Genomic DNA, 11,955 nt, shown 5'->3' on the forward strand with positions numbered 1-11,955 from the left:
AACGTAGAATTGGCCATCCCTTTCAAACTGGTTACAATTATTCCTTATATATGATGGAAACACTGTTGTATTTTTCTTGCATTTTATGGTTCGGGCGTTGACTTCTAAGGCCCTAACTATTCAATCTGTTGGAGCAACGCCCCGGGGTGAAGCCTAGGTTGCTCGGAAAGTCGAAATGTCCATAAGTTTCATACTGGTTGCAATTATTCGTTTTATACGATGGAAAAACTGTTGTATTTATATTGTATTTTATGCTTCTGGCGTTGACTCCTAAGGCACTAACTATTCTATCTGGTGGAGCGACGCAATAGAGTGAAGCCTAGGTTGCCCGGAACGTAGAATTGGCCATCACTTTCAAACTGGTTGCAATTATTCCTGATATATGACGGAAACACTGTTGTATTTTTATTGCATTTTATGCTTCGGGCGTAGACTTCTAAGGCCCTAACTATTCAATCTGTTGGACCAACGCCCTAGGGTGAAGCCTAGCTTGCTCGGAAAGTAGAAATGACCATAAGTTTCATACTGGTTGCAATTATACGTTTTATACGATGGAAAAGCTGTTGTATTTATATCGTATTTTATGCTTCTGGCGTTGACTTCTTAGGCCGTAACTATTCGGTCTGGTGGAGCAACGCCCTAGAGTGAAACCTAGGTGGCCCGGAACGTAGAATTGGCCATCACTTTCATACTGGTTGCAATTATTCCTGATATATGATGGAAACACTGTTGTATTTTTTTTGCATTTGATGGTTCGGGCGTTGACTTCTAATTCCATAACTATTCAATCTGTTGGAGCAACGCCCTGGGGTGAAGCCTAGGTTGCTCGGAAAGTCGAAATGTCCATAAGTTTCATACTGGTTGCAATTATTCGTTTTATACGAAGGAAAAACTGTTGTATTTATATTGTATTTTATGCTTCTGGCGTTGACTCCTAAGGCACTAACTATTCTATCTGGTGGAGCAACGCAATAGAGTGAAGCCTAGGTTGCCCGGAACGTAGAATTGGCAATCACTTTCAAACTGGTTGCAATTATTCCTGATATATGACGGAAACACTGTTGTATTTTTATTGCATTTTATGCTTCGGGCGTAGACTTCTAAGGCCCTAACTATTCAATCTGTTGGAACAACGCCCTAGGGTGAAGCCTAGCTTGCTCGGAAAGTAGAAATGACCATAAGTTTCATACTGGTTGCAATTATACGTTTTATACGATGGAAAAGCTGTTGTATTTATATCGTATTTTATGCTTCTGGCGTTGACTTCTTAGGCCGTAACTATTCGGTCTGGTGGAGCAACGCCCTAGAGTGAAACCTAGGTGGCTCGGAACGTAGAATTGGCCATCACTTTCATACTGGTTGCAATTATTCCTGATATATGATGGAAACACTGTTGTATTTTTTTTGCATTTGATGGTTCGGGCGTTGACTTCTAATTCCATAACTATTCAATCTGTTGGAGCAACGCCCTAGGGTGAAGCCTAGGTTGCTCGGAAAGTAGAAATGTCCATAAGTTTCATACTGGTTGCAATTATTCGTTTTATACGATGGAAAAACTGTTGTATTTATTTTGTATTTTATGCTTCTGGCGTTGACTTCTAAGGCACTAACTATTCGATCTGGTGGAGCAACGCAATAGAGTGATGCCTAGGTTGCCCGGAACGTAGAATTGGCCATCACTTTCAAACTGGTTGCAATTATTCCTGTTATATGATGGAAACACTGTTGTATTTTTTTTGCGTTTTATGGTTCTGGCGTTGACTTCTAAGGCCCTAACTATTCAATCTGTTGGAGCAACGCCCTAGGGTGAAGCCTAGGTTGCTCGGAAAGTAGAAATGACCATAAGATTCGTACTGGTTGCAATTATTCATTTTATACGATCGAAGAACTGTTGTATTTATATTGTATTTTATGCTTCTGGCGTTGACTTCTAAGGCACTAACTATTCGATCTGGTGGAGCAACGCCCTAGAGTGAAGCCTAGGTAGCCCGGAATGTAGAATTGGCCATCACTTTCAAACTGGTTGCAATTATTCCTGTTATATGATGGATACACTGTTGTATTTTTATTGCATTTTATGCTTCGGGCGTTGACTTCTAAGGCCCTAACTATTCAATCTGTTGGAGCAACGCCCTAGGGTGAAGCCTAGCTTGCTCGGAAAGTAGAAATGACCATAAGTTTCATACTGGTTGCAATTATTCGTTTTATACGATGGAAAAGCTGTTGTATTTATATCGTATTTTATGCTTCTGGCGTTGACTTCTTAGGCCGTAACTATTCGGTCTGGTGGAGCAACGCCCTGGAGTGAAACCTAGGTTGCCCGGAACGTAGAATTGGCCATCACTTTCAAACTGGTTGCAATTATTCCTGATATATGATGGAAACACTGTTGTATTTTTTTTGCATTTTATGCTTCGGGCGTTGACTTCTAAGGCCCTAACTATTCAATCTGTTGGAGCAACGCCCTAGGGTGAAGCCTAGGTTGCTCGGAAAGTAGAAATGACCATAAGTTTCATACTGGTTGCAATTATTCGTTTTATACGATGGAAAAACTATTGTATTTATATCGTATTTTATGCTTCTGGCGTTGACTTCTAAGGCACTATCTATTCGATCTGGTGGAGCAACGCCCTAGAGCGAAGCCTAGGCTGCCCGGAACGTAGAATTGGCCATCACTTTCAAACTGGTTGCAATTATTCCTGTTATATGATGGAAGCACTGTTGTATTTTTTTTGCATTTTATGGTTAGGGCGTTGACTTCTAAGGTCCTAATTATTCAATCTGTTGGAGCAACGCCCTAGGGTGAAGCCTAGGTTGCTCGGAAAGTAGAAATGACCATAAGATTCGTACTGGTTGCAATTATTCATTTTATACGATCGAAGAACTGTTGTATTTATATTGTATTTTATGCTTCTGGCGTTGACTTCTAAGGCACTAACTATTGGATCTGGTGGAGCAACGCCCTAGAGTGAAGCCTAGGTAGCCCGGAATGTAGAATTGGCCATCACTTTCAAACTGGTTGCAATTATTCCTGTTATATGATGGATACACTGTTGTATTTTTATTGCATTTTATGCTTCGGGCGTTGACTTCTAAGGCCCTAACTATTCAATCTGTTGGAGCAACGCCCTAGGGTGAAGCCTAGCTTGCTCGGAAAGTAGAAATGACCATAAGTTTCATACTGGTTGCAATTATTCGTTTTATACGATGGAAAAGCTGTTGTATTTATATCGTATTTTATGCTTCTGGCGTTGACTTCTTAGGCCGTAACTATTCGGTCTGGTGGAGCAACGCCCTGAAGTGAAACCTAGGTTGCCCGGAACGTAGAATTGGCCATCACTTTCGAACTGGTTGCAATTATTCCTGATATATGATGGAAACACTGTTGTATTTTTTTTGCATTTTATGCTTCGGGCGTTGACTTCTAAGGCCCTAACTATTCAATCTGTTGGAGCAACGCCCTAGGGTGAAGCCTAGGTTCCTCGGAAAGTAGAAATGTCCATAAGTTTCATACTGGTTGCAATTATTCGTTTTATACGATGGAAAAGCTGTTGTGTTTATATCGTATTTTATGCTTCTGGCGTTGACTTCTAAGGCACTATCTATTCGATCTGGTGGAGCAACGCCCTAGAGCGAAGCCTAGGTTGCCCGGAACGTAGAATTGGCCATCACTTTCAAACTGGATGCAATAATTCCTCTTATATGACGGAAACACTGTTGTATTTTTTTTGCACTTTATGGTTCGGGCGTTGGCTTCTAAGGCCCTAACAATTCAATCTGTTGGAGCAACGCCCTAGGGTGAAGCCTAGCTTGCTCGGAAAGTAGAAATGACCATAAGTTTCATACTGGTTGCAATTATTCGTTTTATACGATGGAAAAGCTGTTGTATTTATATCGTATTTTATGCTTCTGTCGTTGACTTCTTAGGCCGTAACTATTCGGTCTGGTGGAGCAACGCCCTGGAGTGAAACCTAAGTTGCCCGGAACGTAGAATTGGCCATCCCTTTCAAACTGGTTACAATTATTCCTTATATATGATGGAAACACTGTTGTATTTTTCTTGCATTTTATGGTTCGGGCGTTGACTTCTAAGGCCCTAACTATTCAATCTGTTGGAGCAACGCCCCGGGGTGAAGCCTAGGTTGCTCGGAAAGTCGAAATGTCCATAAGTTTCATACTGGTTGCAATTATTCGTTTTATACGATGGAAAAACTGTTGTATTTATATTGTATTTTATGCTTCTGGCGTTGACTCCTAAGGCACTAACTATTCTATCTGGTGGAGCGACGCAATAGAGTGAAGCCTAGGTTGCCCGGAACGTAGAATTGGCCATCACTTTCAAACTGGTTGCAATTATTCCTGATATATGACGGAAACACTGTTGTATTTTTATTGCATTTTATGCTTCGGGCGTAGACTTCTAAGGCCCTAACTATTCAATCTGTTGGACCAACGCCCTAGGGTGAAGCCTAGCTTGCTCGGAAAGTAGAAATGACCATAAGTTTCATACTGGTTGCAATTATACGTTTTATACGATGGAAAAGCTGTTGTATTTATATCGTATTTTATGCTTCTGGCGTTGACTTCTTAGGCCGTAACTATTCGGTCTGGTGGAGCAACGCCCTAGAGTGAAACCTAGGTGGCCCGGAACGTAGAATTGGCCATCACTTTCATACTGGTTGCAATTATTCCTGATATATGATGGAAACACTGTTGTATTTTTTTTGCATTTGATGGTTCGGGCGTTGACTTCTAATTCCATAACTATTCAATCTGTTGGAGCAACGCCCTGGGGTGAAGCCTAGGTTGCTCGGAAAGTCGAAATGTCCATAAGTTTCATACTGGTTGCAATTATTCGTTTTATACGAAGGAAAAACTGTTGTATTTATATTGTATTTTATGCTTCTGGCGTTGACTCCTAAGGCACTAACTATTCTATCTGGTGGAGCAACGCAATAGAGTGAAGCCTAGGTTGCCCGGAACGTAGAATTGGCCATCACTTTCAAACTGGTTGCAATTATTCCTGTTATATGATGGAAACACTGTTGTATTTTTTTTGCATTTTATGGTTAGGGCGTTGACTTCTAAGGTCCTAATTATTCAATCTGTTGGAGCAACGCCCTAGGGTGAAGCCTAGGTTGCTCGGAAAGTAGAAATGACCATAAGATTCGTACTGGTTGCAATTATTCATTTTATACGATCGAAGAACTGTTGTATTTATATTGTATTTTATGCTTCTGGCGTTGACTTCTAAGGCACTAACTATTCGATCTGGTGGAGCAACGCCCTAGAGTGAAGCCTAGGTAGCCCGGAATGTAGAATTGGCCATCACTTTCAAACTGGTTGCAATTATTCCTGTTATATGATGGATACACTGTTGTATTTTTATTGCATTTTATGCTTCGGGCGTTGACTTCTAAGGCCCTAACTATTCAATCTGTTGGAGCAACGCCCTAGGGTGAAGCCTAGCTTGCTCGGAAAGTAGAAATGACCATAAGTTTCATACTGGTTGCAATTATTCGTTTTATACGATGGAAAAGCTGTTGTATTTATATCGTATTTTATGCTTCTGGCGTTGACTTCTTAGGCCGTAACTATTCGGTCTGGTGGAGCAACGCCCTGAAGTGAAACCTAGGTTGCCCGGAACGTAGAATTGGCCATCACTTTCGAACTGGTTGCAATTATTCCTGATATATGATGGAAACACTGTTGTATTTTTTTTGCATTTTATGCTTCGGGCGTTGACTTCTAAGGCCCTAACTATTCAATCTGTTGGAGCAACGCCCTAGGGTGAAGCCTAGGTTCCTCGGAAAGTAGAAATGTCCATAAGTTTCATACTGGTTGCAATTATTCGTTTTATACGATGGAAAAACTGTTGTATTTATATTGTATTTTATGCTTCTGGCGTTGACTTCTAAGGCACTAACTATGCGATCTGGTGGAGCAACGCCCTAGAGCGAAGCCTAGGTTGCCCGGAACGTAGAATTGGCCATCACTTTCAAACTGGTTGCAATTATTCCTGTTATATGATGGAAACACTGTGGTATTTTTTTTGCATTTTATGGTTCGGGCGTTGACTTCCAAGGCCCTAACTATTCAATCTGTTGGACCAACGCCCTAGGGTGAAGCCTAGCTTGCTCGGAAAGTAGAAATGACCATAAGTTTCATACTGGTTGCAATTATTTGTTTTACACGATGGAAAAGCTGTTGTATTTATATCGTATTTTATGCTTCTGGCGTTGACTTCATAGGCCGTAACTATTCGGTCTGGTGGAGCAACGCCCTGGAGTGAAACCTATGTTGCCCGGAACGTTGAATTGGCCATCACTTTCAAACTGGTTGCAATTATTCCTGATATATGATGGAAACACTGTTGTATTTTTTTTGCATTTTATGTTTCGAACGTTGACTTCTAAGGCCCTAACTATTCAATCTGTTGGAGCAACGCCCTAGGGTGAAGCCTAGGTTGCTCGGAAAGTAGAAATGACCATAAGCTTCATACTGGTTGCAATTATTCGTTTTATACGATGGAAAAACTGTTGTATTTATATTGTATTTTATGCTTCTGGCGTTGACTTCTAAGGCACTATCTATTCGATCTGGTGGAGCAACGCCCTAGAGCGAAGCCTAGGTTGCCCGGAACGTAGAAATGGCCATCACGTTCAAACTGGTTGCAATTATTCCTGATATATGATGGAAACACTGTTGTATTTTTTTTGCATTTTATGGTTCGGGCGTTGACTCCTAAGGCCCTAACTATTCAATCTGTTGGAGCAACGCCCTAGGGTGAAGCCTAGGTTGCTCGGAAAGTAGAAATGTCCATAAGTTTCATACTGGTTGCAATTATTCGTTTTATACGATGGAAAAACTGTTGTATTTATATTGTATTTTATGCTTCTGGCGTTGACTTCTAAGGCACTAACTATTCGATCTGGTGGAGCAACGCCCTAGAGTGAAGCCTAGGTTGCCCGGAACGTAGAATTGGCCACCACTTTCAAACTGGTTGCAATTATTCCTGTTATATGATGGATACACTGTTGTATTTTTTTTGCATTTTATGGTTCGGGCGTTGACTTCTAAGGCCCTAACTATTCAATCTGTTGGAGCAACGCCCTATGGTGAAGCCTAGGTTGCTCGGAAAGTAGAAATGACCATAAGTTTCATACTGGTTGCAATTATTCGTTTTATACGATGGAAAAACTGTTGTATTTATATCGTATTTTATGCTTCTGGCGTTGACTTCTAAGGCACTATCTATTCGATCTGGTGGAGCAACGCCCTAGAGCGAAGCCTAGGTTGCCCGTAACGTAGAATTGGCCATCACTTTCAAACTGGATGCAATTATTCCTCTCATATGACGGAAACACTGTTGTATTTTTTTTGCACTTTATGGTTCGGGCGTTGGCTTCTAAGGCCCTAACAATTCAATCTGTTGGAGCAACGCCCTAGGGTGAAGCCTAGCTTGCTTGGAAAGTAGAAATGACCATAAGTTTCATACTGGTTGCAATTATTCGTTTTATACGATGGAAAAGCTGTTGTATTTATATCGTATTTTATGCTTCTGTCGTTGACTTCTTAGGCCGTAACTATTCGGTCTGGTGGAGCAACGCCCTGGAGTGAAACCTAAGTTGCCCGGAACGTAGAATTGGCCATCCCTTTCAAACTGGTTACAATTATTCCTGATATATGATGGAAACACTGTTGTATTTTTCTGGCATTTTATGGTTCGGGCGTTGACTTCTAAGGCCCTAACTATTCAATCTGTTGGAGCAACGCCCTGGGGTGAAGCATAGGTTGCTCGGAAAGTCGAAATGTCCATAAGTTTCATACTGGTTGCAATTATTCGTTTTATACGATGGAAAAACTGTTGTATTTATTTTGTATTTTATGCTTCTGGCGTTGACTTCTAAGGCACTAACTATTCGATCTGGTGGAGCAACGCAATAGAGTGATGCCTAGGTTGCCCGGAACGTAGAATTGGCCATCACTTTCAAACTGGTTGCAATTATTCCTGTTATATGATGGAAACACTGTTGTATTTTTTTTGCGTTTTATGGTTCGGACGTTGACTTCTAAGGCCCTAACTATTCAATCTGTTGGAGCAACGCCCTAGGGTGAAGCCTAGGTTGCTCGGAAAGTAGAAATGACCATAAGTTTCATACTGGTTGCAATTATTCGTTTTATACGATGGAAAAACTGTTGTATTTATATCGTATTTTATGCTTCTGGCGTTGACTTCTAAGGCACTATCTATTCGATCTGGTGGAGCAATGCCCTAGAGCGAAGCCTAGGCTGCCCGGAACGTAGAATTGGCCATCACTTTCAAACTGGTTGCAATTATTCCTGTTATATGATGGAAACACTGTTGTATTTTTTTTGCATTTTATGGTCAGGGCGTTGACTTCTAAGGTCCTAATTATTCAATCTGTTGGAGCAACGCCCTAGGGTGAAGCCTAGGTTGCTCGGAAAGTAGAAATGACCATAAGTTTCGTACTGGTTGCAATTATTCGTTTTATACGATGGAAAAACTGTTGTATTTATATTGTATTTTATGCTTCTGGCGTTGACTTCTAAGGCACTAACTATTCGATCAGGTGGAGCAACGCCCTGGAGTGAAGCCTAGGTTGCCCGGAACGTAGAATTGGCCATCGCTTTCAAACTGGTTGCAATTATTCCTGATATATGATGGAAACACTGTTGTATTTTTTTTGCATTTTATGGTTCGGGCGTTGACTTCTAAGGCCCTAACTATTCAATCTGTTGGAGCAACGCCCTAGGGTGAAGCCTAGGTTGCTCGGAAAGTAGAAATGTCCATCAGTTTCATACTGGTTGCAATTATTCGTTTTATACGATGGAAAAACTGTTGTATTTATATTGTATTTTATGCTTCTGGCGTTGACTTCTAAGGCACTAACTATGCTATCTGGTGGAGCAACGCCCTACAGTGCAGCCTAGGTTGCCCGGAACGTAGAATTGGCCATCACTTTCAAACTGGTTGCAATTATTCCTGTTATATGATGGAAACACAGTGGTATTTTTTTTGCATTTTATGGTTCGGGCGTTGACTTCTAAGGCCCTAACTATTCAATCTGTTGGACCAACGCCCTAGGGTGAAGCCTAGCTTGCTCGGAAAGTAGAAATGACCATAAGTTTCATACTGGTTGCAATTATTTGTTTTACACGATGGAAAAGCTGTTGTATTTATATCGTATTTTATGCTTCTGGCGTTGACTTCATAGGCCGTAACTATTCGGTCTGGTGGAGCAACGCCCTAGAGCGAAGCCTAGGTTGCCCGGAACGTAGAAATGGCCATCACGTTCAAACTGGTTGCAATTATTCCTGATATATGATGGAAGCACTGTTGTATTTTTTTTGCATTTTATGGTTCGGGCGTTGACTTCTAAGGCCCTAACTATTCAATCTGTTGGAGCAACGCCCTAGGGTAACGCCTAGGTTGCTCGGAAAGTAGAAATGTCCATAAGTTTCATACTGGTTGCAATTATTCGTTTTATACGATGGAAAAACTGTTGTATTTATATTGTATTTTATGCTTCTGGCGTTGACTTCTAAGGCACTAACTATGCGACCTGGTCGAGCCACGCCCTAGAGTGAAGCCTAGGTTGCCCGGAACGTAGAATTGGCCATCACTTTCATACTGGTTGCAATTATTCCTGTTATATGATGGAAACACTGTGGTATTTTTTTTGCATTTTATGGTTCGGGCGTTGGCTTCTAAGGCCCTAACTATTCAATCTGTTGGAGCAACGCCCTATGGTGAAGCCTAGGTTGCTCGGAAAGTAGAAATGACCATAAGTTTCATACTGGTTGCAATTATTCGTTTTATACGATGGAAAAACTGTTGTATTTATATCGTATTTTATGCTTCTGGCGTTGACTTCTAAGGCACTATCTATTCGATCTGGTGGAGCAACGCCCTAGAGCGAAGCCTAGGTTGCCCGGAACGTAGAATTGGCCATCACTTTCAAACTGGTTGCAATTATTCCTGTTATATGATGGAAACACTGTTGTATTTTTTTTGCGTTTTATGGTTCGGGCGTTGACTTCTAAGGCCCTAACTATTCAATCTGTTGGAGCAACGCCCTAGGGTGGAGCCTAGGTTATCAGAAAGTAGAAATGTCCATAAGTTTCATACTGGTTGCAACTATTCGTTTTATACGATGGAAAGCTGTTGTATTTATATTGTATTTTATGCTTCTGGCGTTGACTTCTAAGGCACTAACTATTCGATCTGGTGGAGCAACGCCCTGGAGTGAAACCTAGGTTGCCCGGAACGTAGAATTGGCCATCACTTTCAAACTGGTTGCAATTATTCCTGATATATGATGGAAACACTGTTGTATTTTTTTTGAATTTTATGGTTCGGGCGTTGACTTCTAAGGCCCTAACTATTCAATCTGTTGGAGCAACGCCCTAGGGTGAAGCCTAGGTTGCTCGGAAAGTAGAAATGACCATAAGTTTCATACTGGTTGCAATTATTCGTTTTATACGATGGAAAAACTGTTGTATTTATATCGTATTTTATGCTTCTGGCGTTGACTTCTAAGGCACTATCTATTCGATCTGGTGGAGCAACGCCCTAGAGCGAAGCCTAGGCTGCCCGGAACGTAGAATTGGCCATCACTTTCAAACTGGTTGCAATTATAACCTGTTATATGATGGAAACACTGTTGTATTTTTTTTGCATTTTATGGTTAGGGCGTTGACTTCTAAGGTCCTAATTATTCAATCTGTTGGAGCAACGCCCTAGGGTGAAGCCTAGGTTGCTCGGAAAGTAGAAATGACCATAAGTTTCGTACTGGTTGCAATTATTCGTTTTATACGATGGAAAAACTGTTGTATTTATATTGTATTTTATGCTTCTGGCGTTGACTTCTAAGGCACTAACTATTCGATCAGGTGGAGCAACGCCCTGGAGTGAAGCCTAGGTTGCCCGGAACGTAGAATTGGCCATCGCTTTCAAACTGGTTGCAATTATTCCTGATATATGATGGAAACACTGTTGTATTTTTTTTGCATTTTATGGTTCGGGCGTTGACTTCTAAGGCCCTAACTATTCAATCTGTTGGAGCAACGCCCTAGGGTGAAGCCTAGGTTGCTCGGAAAGTAGAAATGTCCATAAGTTTCATACTGGTTGCAATTATTCGTTTTATACGATGGAAAAACTGTTGTATTTATATTGTATTTTATGCTTCTGGCGTTGACTTCTAAGGCACTAACTATGCTATCTGGTGGAGCAACGCCCTACAGTGCAGCCTAGGTTGCCCGGAACGTAGAATTGGCCATCACTTTCAAACTGGTTGCAATTATTCCTGTTATATGATGGAAACACTGTGGTATTTTTTTTGCATTTTATGGTTCGGGCGTTGACTTCTAAGGCCCTAACTATTCAATCTGTTGGACCAACGCCCTAGGGCGAAGCCTAGCTTGCTCGGAAAGTAGAAATGACCATAAGTTTCATACTGGTTGCAATTATTTGTTTTACACGATGGAAAAGCTGTTGTATTTATATCGTATTTTATGCTTCTGGCGTTGACTTCATAGGCCGTAACTATTCGGTCTGGTGGAGCAACGCCCTAGAGCGAAGCCTAGGTTGCCCGGAACGTAGAAATGGCCATCACGTTCAAACTGGTTGCAATTATTCCTGATATATGATGGAAGCACTGTTGTATTTTTTTTGCATTTTATGGTTCGGGCGTTGACTTCTAAGGCCCTAACTATTCAATCTGTTGGAGCAACGCCCTAGGGTGACGCCTAGGTTGCTCGGAAAGTAGAAATGTCCATAAGTTTCATACTGGTTGCAATTATTCGTTTTATACGATGGAAAAACTGTTGTATTTATATTGTATTTTATGCTTCTGGCGTTGACTTCTAAGGCACTAACTATGCGACCTGGTCGAGCCACGCCCTAGAGTGAAGCCTAGGTTGCCCGGAACG

Source organism: Calliopsis andreniformis, chromosome 11 (assembly GCF_051401765.1).
Source record: "Calliopsis andreniformis isolate RMS-2024a chromosome 11, iyCalAndr_principal, whole genome shotgun sequence".
Taxonomy (NCBI): domain Eukaryota; kingdom Metazoa; phylum Arthropoda; class Insecta; order Hymenoptera; family Andrenidae; genus Calliopsis; species Calliopsis andreniformis.